Genomic DNA, 22,251 nt, shown 5'->3' on the forward strand with positions numbered 1-22,251 from the left:
TTAATTGGGTGACACTAACTTCTGGTATTATAATTCTAGGGGGATATTTTTTTAACCCTCAGTTTTGCAAAACTCTATGGCACTCAAGTTGTACCTTTCAGATAAGAACCACACCGATGAAGAGGTGGGTCTGTGCAGGTACAAGCAGGGATGGTAACTTTCAATTTCTTTAGGTCCGAACAGTTTTCAAAAACAATGAAACAGTTTCTCGTCTTGTAGCTTTGAGACATTCAGGATCCCGCCCCCTCACAATGATGGCAAACTGTACAGCTTTGCCACGAAAGCTATGCAGCTTCCCACAAACCTTCAGCTTTCTGGGAGCTACAAGCTGAAGCTTTCCCTAAAAACTGTGTGGCTTTCAGTATGAAAAGGGCTGCTGACAAGCCGCCACATGTGGATTTTATACAAAGATGCTTTTTCATGTAGTAAACCACAATGTTGCACAACAAAAATGTGCAAAGCAGCAATGTTTCACGATAAAACCATATGGCTATTTTTGTGCAACATTTCTCGATTTGACTACATATGACTACAGCTTCAGTCAGTCCAGTTTTTCCCCCTACTGCATAATGGAGATTATCCCACTGGGGTAAAAAGTGGGATAATAGCATCATTAACACACATATGACATGGAGACCCTCCTGTGTGCAGCATGCACACAAACTTACTGCTGTCGAACTTTGCATTCACGGAGAACTTTGGTTAAAAAGCTGCTGAAAGTGCTATGATTCTGGGAATGTGTAAATGCAGAAGCACAATGCACTGCATTCTCGCTGTTGGAGAGTTTTTCCTTCTGGGACTATAAGAATCTCAAAAAGTATTATGCATGCACATCAAATCACAATGCATATTAGAAACCAATAATGGATAAACAGTCGGTACCAACCTTGCAACCACAGAAAAGTAGATCTTTACTTGATGCATTCATCTGCCAGTATCATGCTGTTATTACTAAACTGAGGTGAAATCCCTGCTTCAGTTGCAGGATGCTACCATCTAAGCATCACTAATGACTGTGTTGTGATCATCTCCACTTGAGCATGTTCTTTGTAGAGGGGTATACTGAGCAATTTAGTTTTACATTTCCTGCACTTTCCCAAAAGACATAGAAAAAAAATCAATGTGGGTGAGTTATTGTTTTTTTATCTTGGGAAACTGTACAGTTTTCTATGTGTAGTAAAAAAGACTGTTAACGTAGCTTTTGATAGCAAAGCTGCAGTTTCTCAAAGCATTACGCAGTTCTCAAATACTGTTCAGTTTATGTTGGGGGGAGGAGAACAACATTTGAAGAAACTTTTGATGTGTTGTTTTATTTTCTGGTTGTTTCTTGAAGGGTTGGGAACTCCACATTTGACTTCAGTTGGGAAATTAATTTCTATTCCATCCCTAAGTGCAATATTTGAACCTTACACAGATGAAAAAGCTGGTGATACCAAGTACAGTAAGAATTCCAGTGCCACTCTTCTGAGTGATTCCTTTACTCTTTTTTCTGTGCAAGTGTGTCTCCCACATGCTGAGTGGAAATTAATCTGTACCCTTGCCATGTGTGAGATAGCTGCTAAAAGCACTGTTTCCAAAAACAGTGCAAACTGACTGTTGGGAATTCAGATTTGGAGGGTAGTTGAATATTATTTATTTATTTATTTATTTGATAGCTGAGAATACTATTATTAAACTGGTATGATATGACTGCAAAAAGTACCTGGGCATGCTGTATTTCCAATAGTAAATTCACAAAGAAAATAGTATTCCAAATGATTGTCTCATGCATATGAAAGATTATTGGAAGTATTACAATTTGGCTCAAATGTAGTGCTTTTCCCTCTGATAACTTTTGGAAAATCTTGGGCCTGGTAGACCATTTCCTTATAGTATCAACAAATGTTGCAAATGCATGATTTGTGAGCACTCTGTAATTTGTGCCTTTTTTTTTTAAAGTAGTGTCTCCACAACTGTAATCCCAAGAGCTCTACACCTGCCAAGACTGATTCCTTGGAACAAGAAGGACTCATCTGAACAGTCCAGATCATGTGAAGTCGAAGGCTTTCATGGCCGGCATCCATAAAACTATAGTCTGTCATGTTGCTATTGATCTGTACAGTCACCCTCCACATTTGGGGCTTTGACATTTGCAGATTTGATTATTTACGGATATGATTAATATGTTCTCTCTAGAAATCTCTAGGTCCTCCAGCGTGATTCTAGTGACAACTTCTGCCAAATGTCATGTTGGAGGACCTAGAGATTCCTAGAGAGAGTACTTCTCTGGACATCTGTAGGTCCTCCAGTGCAATTTCATCATTAACTTTTGGCAGATCTTAACCATAGATTTGCCCTGGAGGACCTAGAGATTCTTAGGTGTTATTTCAGGTTGAAAAAAAGTGTTTTTTTATTTGCGTTTTTTCAAGTTTCACAGGGGTCCTATGTCCCTAATCCCAATGAATGTGGAGGGTTGTTGTTGTTGTTGTTAACTACCCTCAAGTCAATCTCGACTGATGGTGACCCTATGGATGAGACATCTCCAAGACCCTCTGTCCTCTACCTCCTTAATTCCTGCAACCCCATACCTGTGACCTTAATAGACTCCATCCATCTGGCATGTGGCCTTCCTCTCTTCCCATTTGCCTCCACCCTTCCCAGCATTATTGTCTTTTCCAGTGAGTCCTTCCATCTCATGATGTGTCCAAAGTACGACAGCCTCAGTTTGGTCATCTTGGCTTCCAGGGAGGTTTCTGGCTTGATCTGCTCTAGGACCCATGTGTTTGTCCTTTTGGCTGTCCATGGGATCCTCAGCTCTCTTCTCCAGCCACACATCTCAAATGAATTAATTTTCTTCCTATCATCTTTCTTAACTGTGCAGCTCTTACATCCCATACAATGTAATAGGGAATACGATGGCTTGTATGATTCTAACTTTTGTGCTCAGTTGTATATCATTGCATTTTAGAATCTTTTCTAGTTCTTTCATAGCCACCCTAATTTTTAATCTTCTGATTTCCTGACTGCAGTCCCCATTTCTATCAATGTTTGATCCCAGGTATGGGAATTCTTTTACTATTTCTATTTCTTCAGGTTGAACTTGTGAAGGTCCTTGGTGGTCATTATTTTTATTTTCTTTATGTTCAACATTAAGCCTGCCTTTGCATTTTCTTCTTTGATCTTTCTTAGTTGGTGTTCCAGGTCTGTGGGGTTTTCTGCTAGTACTATTGTGTCATCTGCATATCTCAGGACTTTATCACACTAGTGAAATCCCGCTGAGAAATAGAATTTCAAGTAAATTTAAATTAGAAAAACCCCGCAAATGCAGGAATTGTATCACACGACATTTTGCCAGACCAGAAATAATGCAAAAATAAACCAAACATAAAAGGGACAAAACCGGAAGCTTTTTACTTTAGGGAACTTCCAAATGTAAAAAGCTGCCATTTTTGTCTCCTTTACGTTAACTTTATTTTCAAGCTATTTCTGGTCTGGCAAAACGTCGTGTGATAAACTTCCCACATTTGCAGTTTTTTTCTACTTTAAATCTGCTTTAAATTTTGTTTCTCAGTGGGATTTCACTAGTGTGATAAAGTCCCCAAATTGTTGATATTATTTCCTCTAATTTTCACGTCACCTTCTTCTGTGTCCAAGCCTGCTTTTATTATATGTTCTGCACTCAAGCTGAACAGATAGGTTGAAAGGATACAGCCTTTCTGACCTCTTTGCCAATTTGGAACCATTCTGTTTCCCCGTGTTCTAGTCTGACAGTAGCCTCTTGTCCTGAGTATAGATTCCTCATCAGGACTATCAGATGTGTTGCCACTCCCATTCCTTTAAGGGCATTCCATGATCTATGCAGTCAAAGGTTTTGCTATAGTCTATAAAGCACATGCTGATTTTCTTTTGGAATTCCCTGGTGCACTACATTAGTCATTGTATACTTTCAATGTAGTCCCTAGTGCCTCTTCCTTTCCTGAATCCTGCTTGAACCTCTGGGATTTCTCTCTCCATGTATGGTTGGAGTCTATATTGCAGAATTTTGAGCATGATTTTGTTTGCATGGGACATTATGCTATGGTCTTATAGTTGCTTCATTATCTTGTGTCTCCCTTTTTTGATGGGGATGTATATTGATTGCTTCCAATCTATTGGCCATTGTTCTGTTTTTCATATCTGTTGACATATGTTGGTTAGCTATAGACTTGACTTTGGCAATATGGACTGAGTCCACTGTAATTATTGCCAAGTTTGGGAACAATTCACAGCAGCATACTAGAAGAATCCAGACTCAGTCAACATCTATTTCAGGATCTGGAGAAAATGAAGCACTGACAACACGTGTTCTGATATTGCTGCAGTAGCTTTTGATGGTACTACCTTTGTAAGTACTGTATACTCAGTAATGATACAGCTGTTCAGTGTTAGAATATGCTGAATTAGTTTGCCAGCTAGATGTATTGAACCAGACTCCAGCAGTCAAATGGATGGGTGTGGTGTAGGCTTTGTCTCTCAGAAATATGAAGGTGTGTTCAGGGGAAAAAAATGCAGGTATGAGATATATGGTGACATCTTCAGTGCAGTTGCCCAAGAATGACCATGGCTTCTAAAATTAAATCAGGGCAAACCTTAGGTCAGGCACCTATTTATAGCTTAGGAGCTGACCAAAGGGATAAGGTTCCTTACTTGGGCCCCACCCCTGTAGTCACCTAAATACTGGAAGAAAATCTGAATTTTGAAACTTTCTTGTAAAGATAATCTCCATAATTATGAAAAGATCCTGAATGGTACAAATGGTGAGCTCAATATTTCTAGTGTCATCCATTTTGATGCAAGCAACTGTTTCACACCTTGCAAGCATGAAAAAAAAAATCCCTTCTATAAGCAAATGCTGCTTCTGCTGGTATTTGATTGAAAAAGTAGGTCAGGACTCTTGATTCTGGTGTTAAATGCCTCACCATTTTATTTTTTCTGTCTGTTTTCATTGAACCGCTGTGTATTTGGTATGGCAAAGAAAATTAGACACATATAGCTGTTTATGATGTTGCTATGAAACTCAGTAAAAAGATCAGGTTGCTGCAGCTCTTTCATGAATTCATGGCTTGTAACACTATGTCACCATTCTGCAAACAAGAAATCACAGCATGGGAGATGTGGTCAGTTACCAAGGTTTCAGGGATTCTTAACTTACTTTCAATATGAAAAGTGAGCAAAGTCAAGAAATATTTATAGGCAATGCTGAATGGTACAATGTATAAAAAATGTGGTTAGAACAGTGCATACATACTGGTGACCAAAGAAAGAAGTACAGTAATTCATAAAGCAAAGGGATCTTGTAGCATCTTTGAGAATAAATGAAAGAAATAAGTTGGTAGCATGAGCTTTCATATACTTGAGCCTACCTCATCAGATACATGAGAAAGTAGGCTCAAGTCTATAAAGGCTCATGCTACCAACTTATTTATTTCAGTTAGTCAGTCTCAAAGGTGCTACAAGATCCCTTTGACTACTGATTTTCCAGGCTAACATAGCTATGTCTTTGAGTAGAATCATAGAATCATAGAGTTGGAAGAGACGGCACGGGCCATCCAGTCCAACCCCCTGCCACGCAGGAAATCCAAATCAAAGCATCCCCAGCAGATGGCAATCTAGCTTCTGCTTAAAGACCTCCAAGTAAGGAGACTCCACTACACTCTGAGGGAGTGTGTTCCACTGTCGAACAGCCCTTACTGTCAGGAAGTTCTTCCTAATGTTGAGGTGGAATCTCTTTTCCTGGAGCTTGCATCCATTGTTCCGGGTCCTGTTCTCTGGAGCAGCAGAAAACAAGCTTGTTCCCTCCTCAATATGACATCCCTTCAAGTATTTAAACAGGGCTATCATATCACCTCTTAACCTTTTTTCCAGGCTAAACATCCCCAGCCCCTTAAGTCGTTCCTCATAGGACATGGTTTCCAGACCCTTCACCATTTTAGTCACCCTCCTCTGGACACGCTCCATTTTCTCAATGTCCTTTTTGAATTGTGGTGCCCAGAACTGGACACAATATTCCAGGTAGGGCCTGACCAGAGCAGAATACAGTGGCACTATTACTTCTCTTGATCTAGACACTATACTTTTATTGATGCAGCCTAAAATTGCATTGGCCTTTTTAGCTGCCACATCGCACTGTTGACTCGTTCAACGTGTGGTCTACTTGAACTCCCAGATCCCTTTCACACGTAGTTTCATTCAGCCAGGTGTCCCCCATCCTATATCTGTGCATTTCATTTTTCTGCCCTAAGTGCAGTACCTTACATTTCTCTGTGTTGAATTTCATTTTGTTAGCTTTGGCCCAGCTTTCTAGTCTATTCAGATCATTTTGAAGGTTGATCCTGTCCTCTGGCGTATTAGCTATTCCTCCTAATTTGGTATCATCTGCAAATTTGATAAGTATGCTCCCAATTCTGTCATCCAGGTCATTGATAAAGATGTTGAATAACACTGGGACCAGTAGTTCATAAAGTAGCTGAAATATATTTCACCCATGACAGAAATCTTGGGACAGTGCATCATAGATAATGTTTACAAGGTAGTTCATATGTAGGCATGAAGAAATAGTTACTTTCACCTCCATCAGAACAGGGCTGTAAAGTAATTGGGTAGTATCCAAGTGATTGGTGTGGACTGATTTTTCCCCACAAAACTGTCTTCATATACACATGAGAGTGCAAATAAAATGATGGTATGCATAAATACTCAAGCACCCCTTCAATATCAAATATCAGAAATATATATCCTATTATTCTACTTCCTTTTTATCTGAGGCTGATTTGAGATGAGAATTTCAAGATTTCTTTCTCACTAGCGTTTTTGTGGATTTCTATCATCCAGGTAGCTGTTTGGGTAAATAGTTACCATAACCAAAATCTGGATTTAAGTTAGCCCTAAATACTCTTTCAATCAGTTTGAAAAACTCTGTATGCTTCTATAACAATGAATGTTTCCTTTAAATGATAACATAGGTCCAAAACACACTGCAGAAATAATCCAGTCTGAGACCGCTTTAATTGCCCTGGCTTAATGCTAGAGTATTCTGGGAACTGTAGGTTTTAAAGACATTTAGCCTTTTCCGTAGTTTATTCTTGTGCCACAATAAACTATCATTCCCGGGATTCCTTAGCACTGAGCCGGGGCAGTTAAAGCAGTCTCAAACTGGATTATTTCTGCAATGTGTTTTGGACCATAAAATGATCCTTAGCAACATCACTATTAGAAATGGTTTCAAAAATTTCTTCACAGTCAGAACACACTTAGCTCTTTGTCCCTTTTAACTAATCAGTGTCTTCATCTTGCTCTTCCCAGAAGATTAGGTCATCACTGGTTGCTGAGTCCAGTTTTTAGACATGCTAGTGCTTCAGATATTTATACAGTTGTTATGAATATAGGAAAAGAAAATATGGGGAAAAGAATAGGAAAAAATAAATCAAGGAGAATGGAAATTATTTTGTAGGCTCATTGTTTCAGTGTGTATATAATTGTTGAGCTGACCTCATTCTGTACCAATTGAACAACCTCTATCCTCCTGACACCTAATTTAATTCATATTTACCATTTTTTCTTGGTTTCAAGTTCATGATGTCTTGAAGACTCTCAAGTATATCACCTTCATCATATTATGGTTTGATCTGCAAATCTGTGGGAACAAAAGAAAAAGCTTTTTTGATGAATCTATACTGTGCTATATTTTTTAAATCTGCAAGCAAATGATTAGACCATTCAATCTGCTCTTGTTAGTTACTCACCTTGTTTGACTAATTCTGTCTAAAGATTATTTTTTCATTCAAATGAGCATAATATGTGACTACTTTTCCCATGAACTATCTGACCCTGGCATGCTAAGGGAAACCTATTTGTTCCATTTTCCCCCCACTTTGCAGTAATGGTGAAAGCAGAATAAATGTGATGTAAGGTGCATTCCAGTCAAAGTTCAACAACATATAGTTAGAAGATCAGGACTATCAAATAGGTGATCTGTGACTGGAATAGGTAATATAGTACTCAATTATATATGTTCACATTAGTAATATAGGATGATTACAAAGTATTTTACAATGGGGAAACATATTTGACTGTTCACATTTCAGGACTGATTCCACAACAAATAAGTGACTGTGTAGGATTCTATAAGACCGGCTTTGTCAACAACAACAGGGTTACTTTCAGAACAGAACTGAGGTAAATGGACAAGGTCCTCCAAGACTGGACCCCCATTTTCAGGGGAGGCCAGAATATCCCCCTCTTGCTGTGCTTCTATCATTAGTAGATTCCAGAATGTTTTTTTAAATGGGCTTTTTAAGATGTAGTAGGAACAGTTAACACAGAGACAGAAGAAATAATATTATCAAATGAAAATGCTATACTGTACAAAATATACAAATGTCTTTTGAAAATGTCCACAGAACAGGAAATTGCAGAAGAAAACATGATAAAATGGTCCCAAAATTTGGGGTACACAATTGAGTTATGTCAATGAGAATTAACATGAAAAAGGTGGTCAAGAGATACTTTGTGCCAAGATCTAATAGAAAATCACTATAAGATATACTTTAGGTGAAATTTAACACTTGAAAAATTATGTAATATCTATGGAAATTGTAGTAATAGATGCTGGAAATGTTCTAAAGATAAAGGATTGCTTTTCTACATGTGGTGCACATGTGTAAAGGCAAAGAAATATTGGGCATAAATACATCATTTAACAAATGTAATATTACAAAAACATAAAGCTCAAACTTATTTTTTTTTGTTAAATATGATTGTTGTAAAACTTTTTTAAAAAATGGAAAATTTTTATTTTATATGTTGTCTGTCACTAGCATAGAATATGCCCAAATGTAGAAGCAAGAAAAAAAATCCATCAACAAAGCACTGGTTATTGAAGTTATAAGAAATATTAGAAATGGACAAATTGACCAGAAGACTACAAAATGTTCACTCAAAAAAAAAAAAAAATACCCAAAGACTGGAAGAAAGTTTTAGACTATTTAACCCCAAAATTGGGGGGGGGGGATTGTAACCATGCGATTAAACTAGACAAAAACAGAAGTGGACAACATATATATGAATAACCTTAAATATAGATTCACATGTGTGTAGAGCTTAACTATAAATATGTTTTAACAACTTTAAAGAAACTATAGGACAGAAAACATTGTTATCTACACCATGAGATAGCTTTTTATAGAAAGATTGGAAATGATAAAATACGAAAAGCAATAGGCAAAGAAGTAACAAATGATGTTAGAAGGAAAGTGTTATTGTTGTCAGTGTTTGCATAATTTGTTGTATATTTTTTTAAAAAAAAATGTATGGAAAATAATGCTAATAAAAACTACTTAAAAAAGGAAATACATACTTGCTCTTGAAAAAAATGAGCCACAAAGATTCCACTGCATGTATCTGATCTCACTATGTGATCTCATATTGGAAAATTTTCTTCAACTGGCCAATTTCTAAATGAGTGGAATTTAAAGAATGGTTATCTGATTATGTATTCTAGCACCACAGTAATGATGATACAAAGAGACTACCAGAAAACAAACAAACAAACATTGCCACAGTGCATTTCAACTGAAGATGTTAATCTGGAATGCAAGAGAACTGAGTATTCACACAATGCAAGAAACTAAGATGTGCATCTGACATTTCCAGATTTGGGTGACTGCAGCTGTAGCTACTGATGTATGTGGTAAGAGTATAAGATTGGCTATGATATTTACATTGTTGTGTCTAATTAATAATAATGACATTACAAGTCCCGACATACTAATTGCTGTTACAATTCCACATCAACAGATTGAAACATATTTGGGTTTATAGTATGTCACCAAATTCAAATTAGAGCGTAATTTCCTTCTCACATCTGGATAGTAAGATCTCCACCAGCTTTGCCAGTGGAATACATTGCTTTTTGTTGAAGTGGGACACCTATTGAATGTTTATAAATCATATATGTGCATCTGTTCTCTAAATCAGCTGAAGGAGAATGACAACTGGTTTTCTCATTAATATCCTTAAGGCAAATTTTCTCATCCTGACTTCTTGTTTAGATTGTAATGGTTTAGCAAATATTTTGGTAATCTCACTTTCTAGACAGTGGGAACTGGAAAAAGATTCTGGCACTGAGCAAATAAGCTAATATCCAGAAGCAGCCTAGCAGAAATAATACCACAGGAAACATCATGAAAACTTGAGAATCAGCTTGTGATAAAGAAAGACAACAGGGGAGAGAGGGAAGAAAGAGGCAGAGAGTGATCTGTGCATAGTTTCCCATACACATTAAATCCTTTTGATGGAAATTTCTTGTTAACATTAGCTGTCCTGATTTGGCTTAGGAAGGCACAAGTTTTTTACAGTGTGTGGGAGAGAATACACAAAGATATACTTTTTGATTTGAGATAAGACTGCTCTACCACAAATTTCCTGGAGGAGTTTACACAAGACTGGTTAATGGATTCCCAAGGCCTGTTTTCTCCACGTGAGTTATCATGGCCAGAGTAAACTTGGCCTTAATTTAGTGTGATGAGAAATGTATCTCTTAAGAATGGACGATTTTTTCAGTTTCAGTTTTTTGGGGGGTTTCCCAGGTTTTTTCCCTAGTTGTAAAGTTTCATTCATCCCAAACTTCCAGAACTTCTCTGTTCAGTGACAGAACAGGAAGGAAAAGAGAATGCAGCTTTCTTTTCCATTTCTTTTAGCCAAAACCAATTATAGGTTTACTGAATCTACTTTAAGTCCTTTATCAGACTGTTGCATAAATTAATTCTTTTATCAGATCAGAGCAAATGACAGTATGAAGACAGTTCAAAATATAACTATTCCAGGGGTTATTTATTTTTTACATCTAGGTTTTGAAAGACTGTAAAGGGGGGGGGGGATGACAAATTTGGAACGAGATTGGCGGCTAAATATTTTGAAATAGCAGATGTTCAGCTAATAACTATTACACAAGTGAGAGGTTATTTTCAAGTTGCATTATCTTGGTATAAAAGGTATGTGTTTTTGTTTGGTCAAAACTAGCACTTTGTTCTCATGGTCATCATTATTCTTCTCAATAAGAAATAAGTGGCCTCTTTATAGCAGTCATCTAGATTCTAGGGCCTGTTGAAAAAAGTGGCTGAACAGAACAAAACATAAGATGCAGTGGTGCCACTTGGAAAGAGCGACTCAAATTACAAACAGAGGAAACTGTTATGAACCACAGATTTACCTCCATTCTTGTATTGGGGGAACAATTTTTTTTAGGAGAACTAGTACAGTTGGCCCTTTGCATCCATGGGGGTTCAGCTTTGCAGATAGGAAAAATGTGGGCACATAACCTCATATTAATCAATGGGTGGTGATGTGCAAGTACCTATGTCAGTATCCCACCATTGAGTAATATGTAGTGGGGTGATCTGTAGAAGCTCCAATATGCAGATGGCTAGCCCACTGATATATCAGGGCCAGTGTAATAGCTTCCCTCCAGATCTCATCTGGTCACAAATCATAAATAAAAAAGATATAAGATTCCTGTGCTATTTTTTTAAAATGAAACCACAGAATTATATTTTCCCTCTGCTGTTTATGCTTATGATGGCATGAGAAAAATGCTTGTGTACTTCCCTATTCTATGTTAAAAATCCAAAAATATGAGGCATTTTTATAGCTCTTCTGCACAGCACCAGTGTTCCTCAATCATTTTTGCAAGGGGCAGGGAGACCCACATGGCCTGTGGCTTCTAGTATTATTCTGATGGTACAGAAAGGAGCTGAATTTTACTGGTTTTCATACTGCTAATGTACTATTAGAAGCAGTATCACAGATTAAAAAAAGATTGCATTGTCACTGTGGCATCATTGGGTCCATGCACATTCATCCTGTGTGTAAATGTATTAAGAACTGCAGCCAGTCTCTAGCAGTGGCATTCCAACTTGGGGTATCACCTGGTGTGGGGAGTGTTTCCAGGGGCACAGAACACTTCTCCCACTTTGCTGCTGCAGTGCACAGCTGCAGTGCCAAGCTAGCAACGTGGGAGGTGCACTTGGCCCTTGCAGTAGCCCCATTGGCCTTCTGAGTCCCACGTGGCCATTGCTGTGTGGGACCCAGAACACAGCCACCCACTCCCCCTTAGATGCACTACCCCATTGGGCTAGTAGTAGATGTAGTCTGCACCTCTACGTCCCTCCTAATGATGCCACTAGTCTCTAGATAGGATGTGCTGTTATCAAGTTCTTACCATTTATTACTTCAAGGGCTTTTACTACAAGTAGGGTTTTTTATTATGAAATAATACTGTGATACATTTGTAGGAAAACAATAGAAGGGCCTTTGATTACTTCAAAAGGGAAAATGCTGGATCATGTTTTTTTCCAATACTTATATACATACATAAAGAATAGTCTTGTACTTTAAGAGTAATCCGCATTCATATTACCATTTGCCTTCTTTGACTTACAACCCTTTATAGTTAGTCTTGCTTAGTAAGGCTGGATTCAATGTAAGAAGTATTGTGTATCTGACTGCAGCCATGGTGCCTCCTCCTTGCCCCTGATTGGCCTTTCCGGAGCACTATGAGCAATCTGAGCACTATGAGCAAGGTTGAGCAATCACATTCAATGTTTATAGTCTATTGCATTTTCTAATTAGAACTTTGCCTTCTCCCCGTTACATCTCCTTCAGTGGAAAGAGGGAGGTGAAAGTGGTCACTGGACCATAGATCTCTGCTGAAAACAAAGGGATTTTTTTGGGGGGGGGATATATCTCACAAGGGGCAATGGATGTTAAATATCTGCTTTTGTCTTGCCTTCAGCCGACAGTTGCTGCACCATGTAAACTTGTCTCTTATTCCTTGCAATTTGCTGCCTTTTCTATCCTTTTCTTCTGTGGCCCCTTTAACACCTCAGGACATTGGTTTTGTTTCCTAGTACATGAGTAAATTCACTTACCAGACATTTCAGAAGGAAAGACTGAATCTCGCTACTATTTAGGTTGTGTTTGTACTGTGTTTCAGAGTTAGAAGTTTATCGCATCAGTGCCTGAAACGTTTCTATTCTGTTCTCAAAACGTTTCAATAGATAACGTTATGGGAATGGATATTATCGCATTCGAAAATGTAAAACGTTCCGAGAACGTTACGGGAATACAATTTACTGCATTTGTCCTTATAGGAAGCGTGATAAGTATGAGAATGTTTCAATATTTGCGCATGCGTATTTGTAACAGTGTATTCTTGTTCATGAGTACCACATACACAGAACAAAGGGGTTTTACAGGGAGATATTTGTGCAAACACAACCTAAATTTTTTATATACACACATACATATAGACACACACACACACACATGTCAGCAATCTATGCTGCTTGAAATCGTGGCGATCGCCATGGTTCCAAGCAGCAGCATCCTCCCCCCGGCTTGGGAGGAAGCCTAGGCTTGCTCCCAGGCTGGGAAGAGGTGCGGGGGCTGCTTGGAATTGCGGCGATCGCTGCGGTTCCAAGCATCCTCCTCCTCCTCCCGGCTTGGGAGGAAGCCTAGGCTTGCTCCCAGGCTGGGAAGAGGCGCGGGGGCTGCTTGGAATCACGGCGATCGCAGCGGTTCCAAGCATCCTCCTCCTCCTCCCGGCTTGGGAGGAAGCCTAGGCTTGCTCCCAGGCCGGGAAGAGGCGCGGGGGCTGCTTGGAATCGTGGCGATTGCAGCGGTTCCAAGCATCCTCCTCCTCCTCCCGGCTTGGGAGGAAGCCTAGGCTTGCTCCCAGGCCGGGAAGAGGCGCGGGGGCTGCTTGGAATCGTGGCGATCGCTGCGGTTCCAAGCATCCTCCTCCTCCTCCCGGCTTGGGAGGAAGCCTAGGCTTGCTCCCAGGCCGGGAAGAGGCGCGGGGGCTGCTTGGAATCGCGGCGATCGCTGCGGTTCCAAGCAGCATTCTCCTCCCCCCCGGCTTAGGAGGAAGCCTAGGCTTGTTCCCAGGCCGGGAAGAGGAGTGGGGGCTGCTTGGAATCACAACAAGGCAGAACATGGGAACGGAAGTAAGAACGGATTACTTTACCGCTCTGACATTTCTTGGACCGTTTTAAAAACGTTTCCACAAGCTTGGATCACTTTCTTATCCGTTCCCTCCGAGGAACACATATGGAACACTTTGAGGGGTATGTAGAACGCGATGGGAACCCGATGGGGACAGAAACGTGCGGTAAAGCTGAAAGTGTTCCGTTCCAATCGGGTTCCAAAAATGTTCTCGGAACGCGATGCGATAAACTCCTTAGTCTAGCATGCTTGCATGCATCTTCATCCTGTAGTTTCTGACCAGCAACTATACCCACTCCTATCTGGGAGAAGAGGGAGTTGGGAAAGAGGTTCTTTTAGTCCCACTTGATCTCTAAACATACACAAAAAGGAAACGTAAACACTTTCCTTGTGAATTTTAAAGTGCTTTCTCTTCCAACTGCTCTGGTCTTCCAGACCAAAACTGGTTAACACTTGAATTTGTTCTCGTGTGATAAATTTACAATCTTGATACCCTGCATACAAAACTGAAGATTCTTGCTTTTTGTGCATGAAGAGAACAGTCCCTCAATGCATCCAAGCAAGGAGCAAGCCACCAAGAATCAATGGTTGCCGTTTATGATCTCTGGGAAATACCCATCACTGGCACTTCTGCTAATGCTGGCTATGCCAAAGGTCTACCTGGAATCACTGTAGAAGATGAAGAACTTTCAAAGTCAGTGTTAAGTGTAAGGTGGATAAAAAAGAAACTGTTTTGGGGTATTTAGAGTAAGGTCTTGGACCTGATTTATAAACTATTCCAATTACCTCCTGAACAAACCACTCATATTTGTCTAAAAAATATTTGCTTCAGAACACAAATTTACAAACTATGTTTTTGAGAATGTAAGAATTTCAGTGTACATCTTTTGGTGTAGGGTAGAACTCTGATACCACCTTCCTAGGGTGCTGAGGCTTTGAGGCAGATTTGGGGTTTCACTCCCTCTAGTAAAAGCTTGAAACTTCAGTTTGCCTTTCAGCAGATGGATGACCAGGGAGCAACCCAGTCCTCTGGATTGCCTCCTAGTGTCAGGTGTTTTACCCAAGGGAAGGCTGGGTAGTCACCAGCTAAGCCCACATCAGGTTGCTCCTCTTCTTGTGATCTTCCAGGATTGGAAGTCTTAGTAAGTTAGTTGGAAGAAAAAGAGGAGAGTAGGTTGGGATGAAGAAGAAGAACAGAGAAGATGGAAAGGAAAGGTTGGAACTGAAGAAGAAAGGAAGTTTTAGGTACAAAGAGAATGATAAAATGATAGAAGAATTTAATAGACAGTAAGCGTAAAAGATGTGATGTAGTAACACTATGTTTGTTTGGGGTATGTATGTTATATGGATGTTCGTTGTTTAAATAGTCCAATAAAAATTTAAAAAATAATTAGGTAAATAAAGTGACCCTTGTTTAAATCAACATCTTGTATCTGGTGTCATTTATTCCATGGTAGCTCATCAAATACTATGTCTTTTTTAAAAACAACAACAACAACAACTAGAAAACTACTGCTTTTAATCAATTTTGATTGTTATGTATCATAAAGTTAGAGGTACTACCATTTTTTCTACCACTTTTCCTTCACATCATAAGCAATATTAACTCAAGTGATGCCATGTAAGTTTCTTGGTGCCTAATACAATTCAGTCTATTCAGCCATTGAATACTGCTGGCAAAGGAGAAAAAGAAGCAAGTTTTTAATACAGGAGCTTTAAAACAGTGGTAGTTTATCTATGAGCAGTAACAACTCTGAAATTCAAGAATAGTACCATTAAATACCCACTTCCACTTTTAAACCACTCTTTTGCTGTTTCCTGGGTGTGTGTCCTTGCACAATTGCAGAACTGAGAGCTAGAATCTAATAAATACTAATTATGGGTCAGACCTGAACTAAGCAGAATAAATGGCACAGTAACTGGAGAGTCTCTGGAGGGTCATGAGCAGAGATACAAGGCAAAGCCTGAGTACCTCATACCAATCTTTTGCAATTTACAGTTATAATTTTGTAAACATAAGGCCTAATTTGGAGCTCTACGCCCTCTATGCTTCCTTCACAGTGGCCCTATGCTCAGTTTTTCCATCCAAACATTTATGTTTTTTATTATATACCTTATATATATTTTTGAAAGGCCAGCAGGCTAATTCTGAGCTAAGAATGTAGGGAACAAAAGTAGCAAAGTTAACTATATTTCTAATTAGCTGAAGTACTTCATACATTTTTAATGCTAAATTGAGCCCAGCTGTTCTTTAGACTCTATGGGCATCAAATAACTTGATCTGTGCCTTTTTGTACACTTCTTCCTTCTTCTTTTACTTTTTTCAGCCTGTACAACCTGGAAATAACCAAGCTGAATGTAGTCCATTAGTCATTTACTGTAAATTGGCCAGATACACCATAATTCCATTCCTGCAATATGTAGCAAGAGATAAAGAGCAAGACATTTGCCAAGGCACCAGATGATTGTCTGAATCATTGGGCTACATTGAGTTTGATGGATCACAACCTATGCAAAGTACTTCAAACTAGTATATGCAGTAGTATATGCATATGGCGATGAGGCCCAAATTCTAAAAAGCAAGGCTGAAGCTGTATTATGAGAAATTAGGAAAAATAAATCACAACAGATGACATTCCAACTGAACTGCTACAATCCACACATACAGAATCAACTCTAGTGTTAACTAAAATATGCCAACGAATACATGAAACCAAATGTTGGCCAACAAACTGGAAACACTGGATATACATCCCCAGCCACAAAAATGGGGATACAAGACACTACAGCAACTAGAGGGCTATAGCACTAATTTCCCACACAAGCCAAATTATGCTTAAAATACTGCAACACAGACCCCAACCATTTATGAGAAATCCCAGAGATGCAAGTAAGGTTCAGGAAAGGTAGAAGACCACTATATTATTTATATCTTGCCTCTCCCAAAAAGATTGAGGTGGGTTACCACACAAAAATACACCACAAAATACAAAATACATACATACTTAAAATTTACATAATTCCCTTATTATCCTGTTTAGAACTAAAAACACACAATTATAAAATGCAGATTAAAATCAGTTAAAACAGACATAATTGAGCAAGACTTCTAGGGCAGTCAATGGGCAATCCATATCAGTGGACTGGAGGATCATTCAGGTAAGGCCTGCCAAAAGAGATCCATTTTGACAGCCTTTTTAAAGGTGTCAAGAGTGGTGATATGTCGGATCTCCTCCAGCAGGCCGTTGCATAATTTAGCAGCGGCAGATGGAAAGACCCTCTGGGTAACTGTAGCCAACCTGGTCTTCCTTGGCTACAGTAGGTTTTTCCCAGAGGACCTGAGACTGCAGGGTGGATTGTATGGAGGAAGGCGCTCCTGCAAGTAATCTGGACCCAAACCATGAAGTGCTTTAAAGGTTATTACTGACATCTTGTACTGTGCTTGGAAACTAATAGCCAGTCAATGAAGAGATTTTAACATTGATGTTATGTTTGCCTCTAGATTTTCCAGCAACCAGTCTGGCTGCCATAATCTGAACCAATTGAAATTTCTTAACTTGGCACAAGGGTAGCCCCATGTAGAGCATGTTGCAGAAGTCAAGACGTGAGGTTAGCAGTGCGTGTATCACTGTTTCTAGGTCTCCTGGCTCCAGGTAAGGCCACAGCTGGTGTATCAGCCGAAGCTGATAACAAGCACTCCTGGCCGTTATATCTATCTGAGCTGACAACTGAAGGGATGCGTCCAGGAGCACAGCCCTTTGGGGAAGTGTGACCCCATCCAGGACCAGTTGACATATCTACATACCCGGATTAGGGGCCCCTGTATCAAGTACCTCTGTTTTACCTGTATTCATTTTTAGTCTGTTTTTCCTCTTCCAGTCCATTACCACTTTAAGGCATTCATTCAGAAGAGAGATGTCATCCTTAGTTACTGCAGCAGTCGGAGGCACGGAGAAATATATCTGAGTGTCATAAGCATACTGATAACACCCTGCCTCGTGTCTCCAGATTATCTCCTCCAGTGGCTTCATGTAAATGTTAAATAGCATTGGAGACAGAATGGCACCCTGGGGGACACCAGATTTAAGCTCCCTCCTAGAGGAACAACTGTCCCCAAGCATCACTATCTGGAATCTGCCGGAGAGATAAGATCAGAACTGCAATGCAGTGCTCCCAACTCCCAATTCTCGCAAGTGTTCTAAAACGATACCATGGTTGATGGTATCGAAGGCCACTGAGAAGTCCAAGAGTACCAACAGGGTCACACTTCCCCTGTCGATACCCAGATGGAGATCATCGACTAAGGTGACCATAGCAGTCTCAACTCCATATCCTGACCTAAAAACTGGTTTGAAATGAATCCAGAAAATCTGTTTCATCTACGACTACTTGGAGTTGAATGGCAATAGCTCTCTCTATCATTTTGCTCAGAAATGGAAGGTGAGAGATTGGTCTATAGTTGTTTTTGTCCAGGGGGTCTAGGGAAGACTTTTTCAGAAGCGGCTTTACAACTGCTTCTTTTAAAAAGGCTGGAAATTGGCCTTCCCTAAAGGATGCATTGATAATATGTCTCAGAAACATTCTTGTTGCTTCTCCTCCCTGGACAGCCAGCCATGAGGGGCAAGGATCAAGAGAGCAAGTTGTCTTTTTCATACTACCAAGAAGCTTGTCCACATCCTCAGTACTCACAGACTCAAACTGATCCAGTATAGCATTGTTCATGGAGTTGCTGGACACCTCGCCTATCACTTCTGCTGTAATGCCAGCATCCAGGTTGGCTCTTATCTGAGAGATTTTATCTGCGAAATGGTTGTTAAATGCATCACAGCAGGCTATAGTAGGTACTAATAAGAGGTTCTGGGTGGCAAGTACCCGAGTTAGCTCCCTTACCACCCTGAACAGCTCTGCTGGATGAGAATTCACAGGCGCAATGTGTGCAGAGCAGAAAGATTTCTCCACTGCACGCATTGCCACTCCATTGGAAGCGAAGAAATTTCTTATGGCACATCTTGTCAGATGATATGAGTTGAAAGCCAATTGCATGCATATGCTGGATTTTGTTTTGGCATGCTTACTCAAGTTTATCTAAAATGTGGTCTGAGTTTAAGCCACTAGGATGACACTTTGGCACTGGAGTCAGCTGCCCCTAACCACCAGGGAAAGACATGCCTAGGTATGTATAGTACCAATAGTAATATGGATAATCGGGAATTGTGGATTGTTATAAAAGCAATTTCACAGTCCAGCCTGTGTGATTTGGGCATGCATAGTTCCAACCATTTTTTTTTTTAAAACAACAGAAAAGTTAGCTTTTTAGCACATGAGATTTAGTTTGGTCCCCTCCCTACCACACAACTGCCTGGAGTGCACACATATGATATGTGTATCTGAGTCAGGGTCTGCACAAGTAACATATTTCCACAGCACATTGCTTGCCTAAGGAAAGGGTATATAATACTTAATGAACCAGCAACTGAACAGCACTGTCTGGAAAGTATTACAGTAAAAGTGGCAAGATACAGCACATGGATACATCTAATGGTTTTCTATTGAAAGTTAGTTCTTTCCATAAGCCTGCTGATTTACTGCTTCTCTGTAAAATGACACACTGTAAGGTGAAAAATCCATCTAAGCATTTCCCAGTACATTGGAGAATTAGTGATTTTTTTTTTACCTAACCAGCTAATTAGCCCCCAAAGCTGCTCACTGCTGCTTAGGACAAAAGATACATCCCCAGCGCTTCCATTTATGTTTTGGAAAATGGCCTAAGGTGATCAAAGAGTTCCTCATAAATTGCATTCCTTCTAATATTCTAACATAATCTTTGGTTTTAATTTAAGAATGCCTTACTTGCCAGCAAAAAGATCTCTACACTCCACCATGAAAAGGCCAACATTTGACATAGTTCTGTTTCTCCAGACCAACCAGGGAATAACATCATATTGCATATTCTTTAGTTTGGAAGCTTCTCGGTTTGGAACAAAGATGGTACTGGGTGCATCACTGTATAATTTAACTACATTTATAAGACAGGATTCCTCATCACACTCCAGTTGTTTTTCTTGCTTTTGTGCTATGCCCTTCCATGGAAGGAAGAAAGACAGACCAGATGGGTGGGTGGGGAAAGAGGCTTCCATCATGACTCTGGGCTTCCTAACAGTCCACTAAAATGGTTCAGTACAAAAATTACTTATCATCCACTTCAGTCTGACACTCAGGAAACTTTACTTTTACTAGGTTGCAAACCTAGAAGGGTATGTACAAGGGTGTAAACCACATCCTTGAAAACAGTGGGGTTCCCTTTTGTGTAAAATCGTGGCCTGAATGAATCCACCATGCCAATTTAACTTCAGCACCAGCATGATGGAGTTTCCTTCCTTTCCCTTTTCTTCCTCCTGTCTCTTGCAGCTGCCAGAGCTGTTCCAATGACAATTCCACAGAGTTTGACATCCCCTGAAACAGCTTTAGGTACACAGTAGATGAAGAGCTTACCCCCTTTTACTTCTGCTGTTTCTCCAACAGAAGGTCATACACAGGATTGGGTTGCACAACTGACAGTGGATCCAGTTGTAATTACTAATAGAACAGCTGCAACTCAAATATGCTTAGCAATGTGCCACCATCTGGATAGTGAGTTAATAGGGGAGGGGAGGGAAGTAGTGCCATGGTATGTATGTATGCTTTTAGGTATTTAATTTAAATCTTGCCTTTCTCTCAGTATGTGTCCAAATTCAGTTAAAACAGTTGTTTTTGCTGTTACTGTCTCCTCTCAAGGCGTTTCCAACTTATGGTGATCCTATGGTAAACCTATCATAATGTTTTCTAGGCAAATTTTGATTAGAGTGTGGTTTATTTATGCCTTCCTCTGAAGTTGAGTGAGTGTGACTTCTCCACAGTCATGCAGTGGGTTTCTATAGTTGCGCAGGGATTTGAACTCTGGTCTCCTGAGTCATGGCCCAGTGCTCAAAACTACATAACATTGGCTCTACTATTTTATAGTTGTTTTGATTAGTTTCTTATTTATTTGATAAATGAATTTCATGTAATATTGTACAAGCTGTTTTTTTTAAAAAAACTTTTGTATTATCTAGTTAAAATGATACATAATACAAAAGTAAAAAAAGCAATTAAGCAACTATATTAAAGGATAAATTTTAAAATACAGTCAGCCCTTCTTATACATGGATTTCTTATACACGGATTGAGGCATCCACGGCTTGAAAATGTTCAAAAAAAGTATACATTTCAAATATCTAACTTTGATTTTCCATTTTTTATAAGGGACACCATTTTGCTATGTCATTATATTTAATGGGACATGAGCATAAACAGATTTTGTTATCCACAGGGGATCTTGGAACCAAACTCCAGCATATAACAAGGGTCCACTGTAGTATAAAAGGCACCTGCAGCATAATGATTATATAAAATACAGTACACCTCAAATTTTAAAAAACAACGGCGGGATACAGACGGGCAGGGGAAGACGTCTTGGAGGTGTATTCTGCTGAATACGGAGCCTCCAGACCGCCCGCCCTGGGGGCGTGGCTCAGGTGATGGGGCTTCCACATGGGGGGCAGTGAAGACGCCTCACCTGGGGCCGTTTCTGACCCGCAGTTTCCAAACCGCCACCTCGGAGGACGCTGCAAAGAGAGAGGCAGCTTCCGCACGGGCGGCCAAAAACGGGGCTTTTTTTTTTCTTTTGCCGGCTGGCGGATGCGCAGCTGCGCAGCTGCGGCGCTCAGCAGCGGCGGCAGAAAGCCTATGTGCACATTTAACGTGCCCAAGCCCCTTTAAAACTTTTTCCCTCGCCCTGCCCAAGAACAATAGTGGTCTCCTGCCAGCTGGTGATCAGCTGGTGTTGGCATCCTTGTCCGCTTGCACGTTGCCAATGTCACCAGCATCATGGATGCCTCCTCTCCTTTGGTCCCCGCGCTCTTGCTGAATCTGCAATGCACAGCCACAGCTGTCCCCCTGCCATCCCCCATCACCTCTCTTGTACATATGTAAATATTTAAAGTTTTAGGGGTTTTTTATTGTTAGGTGAAAATGGCACAGGAATGTGTGTAGGGGTTCACTTTAAATTCCAAACTTTCCCCGATTCTAGCACCGCATGTGTACATGTTGCTCTAGGGTTAGGGTTAGGGTTAGGGTTAGGGTTACGAGTCTTAAAATGCGCTGCAGCTGTGCTGCAGCTTCCACACCTGCATGGCAGCTGACGCTGCAATTAAA

General features: G+C 40.0%; 1 long non-coding RNA gene across 1 annotated transcript in view; it reads right to left on the reverse strand.

Moving 5' to 3' along the window:
- Positions 1-3,592: 3,592 nt before the first annotated feature.
- The window catches only part of LOC149316910 (uncharacterized), a 117,435-nt gene continuing 98,776 nt past the window's right edge, over positions 3,593-22,251 (reverse strand). The window contains exons 3-4 of the long non-coding RNA XR_016280547.1: positions 7,568-7,651; positions 3,593-5,102 (exon numbers count right to left, since the gene is read on the reverse strand). This is a non-coding gene — a long non-coding RNA (uncharacterized LOC149316910). The remainder of the gene's footprint in view (positions 5,103-7,567; positions 7,652-22,251) is intronic.

The sequence above is a fragment of the Sceloporus occidentalis genome, unplaced genomic scaffold (genome assembly GCF_023333645.1).
Source record: "Sceloporus occidentalis isolate IW3139 unplaced genomic scaffold, rSceOcc1.0.p SCAF_3, whole genome shotgun sequence".
NCBI classification, from domain to species: domain Eukaryota; kingdom Metazoa; phylum Chordata; class Lepidosauria; order Squamata; family Phrynosomatidae; genus Sceloporus; species Sceloporus occidentalis.